We start from the raw sequence: 1,958 nt of genomic DNA, 5'->3' as shown, positions 1-1,958 counted from the left end.
TGAATTTCTTGGCCTGCCGTGAAACTAGCATTTTGTGTCTTTTACAGCATACCCTGATTAGGTCATGGAAATTCACAGCTAGATCAAACCAGTATATGGAAAATTTGAAACTTGCACTGCCCATTTTACTTCAAGGCGTTGGAAGGTGTTATGAAACATTGACTTTTAAATCATTCTTTTCAAAAGCACTATTATCAAATGATCATAATATCACCATTATTTACTGAACACTTACTATATGTATTACATAGCAAAATCCTCATATTAACTCTACGAGTCATATGAAAATTGCCAAATATTAACAATTTCATGTGGTTTAACTTAATATTATCTTCCGACTCTCACCTTAAAAATTTACAAAGAGGTTAGAGAATCCCTGATTGCCGTAGCCTTACTCCAAAATTTAGCACTGAGTTGTCTTCATAGATAAAGAGATTCCGAGGTACAGTTCCTTAATAACATCCACTGCTTCTCCCTCCCCCATTAGCCCAAGCACAGCTATCGGAGACCCAATACTTGGACAGTTTACACTTGGACAGTTTACACTTTGACCTGAGGTGATTAACAATCCATCTCTCCTGATAGACTGAGCTCCTTGAGGATGGAGGTTTCGTCTGTTTTCCTCATTTTTGTATCTTTGTGCTTACGATGTTTGAAAAGTATTTAAGTTGAAACCACAAAATTTCTGTGGAAACTAAATAAATCTTATTGATTTGTTATTGCAAAATGCAAGGTAATGACTCCATTCGGGCTTTTGCATTTTAGAATGAGTCCAAGGAGACTGCATTCAGCATTCTTGACCACCTAGGACTTTATCTACGTACCAATTATGCAGAAATTATCTCTCCACTCCACCCCAGAGAAAGGTCCAAAGGTGCTTTCTCACCTCCCCCAGTTCCTTTAGGCATTTATTTAAATGGTGCCTTTCCTGCTGCCTTCACTGAGCGCTCTATTTAAGTCAAGCCATCCCTCAAACACCTTCTCTGCTACATATTTTCCCCAAAGCAGGTCCCAGCATGTAACATAGCTTATATTTTGCTTATTTCTTTTGCATATTGTCCTTCCCACCCCACTAAAATGTAAGCTCACACATGGTTTTCAGATAGGCACAAAATGTATTAATACTGAACTAAATGGACAGGTATTTGGGGGGTGGGAGCTGCGATTTTCTCTTTAGCTTCCACGTGACATGGTGACCTGGCCCGGTTTGGATCTTACTTGCCTGTGTACTGAAGAAGCCACATGCCCAGCGGTCTCTAACCCCTGTCTGAATAATTTACCGCACACTCGTCCCCACACGTGGCCTCAATCACTCGTCCCCTTGCCCCTCCATGCTGCTGCCCCGGAGGTGACCCATCAAGTGACTGGGGACGGAGTTGTGCTTGGGAACTAGGGATGACCTAGTTCCTCCTTTTCTAAGAGAGATGGGGGTTTTCCTGCTTGGGCCCGGGGGGATGGGGATGGATGGAAAAGTCAAGATTCCCACCCAAGCCGGGGGAAGGGGCGGGGAAGGGTGTGTCTATAAATTTTAGGCCTCAGGCCTGTAGCCTGCCCCGGAGGCGGCTGGGGAGCCGCGTTGGCGACATCCCTGCGGGGGACCCACTGAGAACCTCCAGTGGACAGCCCAGGGACCCGGCACAGTGCCTGACGCCCCGCTGCTACGCCTCGCGGCCCCCTCCTCTCTTTGGGAAGCCTCGGGGCGGGGTTTGTTTACTCCTCGCACGCACCGCAGGCCTGGCCAATCCGTGGGAAGAGGTGCCGTACGACATTCATCCCGAGGGCCAATCGGCGCTCACCGTGCTGCTCCGCCGCCAAAGCTCGCGCGGGGGAAGCGGGGCAGTGGCTTGGCCGGGCGAGGGCGGACGAAGCTGCCAGCGGTCTCGGCTGCAGCCGCCGCCGCTGCTCGGTACGCGGGCGCGCCCTGACCCTTCCTCTTTGGGCAGGCTCAGGGGCGCGCG

This window comes from Neophocaena asiaeorientalis, unplaced genomic scaffold, assembly GCF_003031525.2.
Source record: "Neophocaena asiaeorientalis asiaeorientalis breed wild unplaced genomic scaffold, Neophocaena_asiaeorientalis_V1.1 scaffold118, whole genome shotgun sequence".
Lineage (NCBI taxonomy): Eukaryota > Metazoa > Chordata > Mammalia > Artiodactyla > Phocoenidae > Neophocaena > Neophocaena asiaeorientalis.
Note: the sequence above shows the minus strand (reverse complement) of the source record.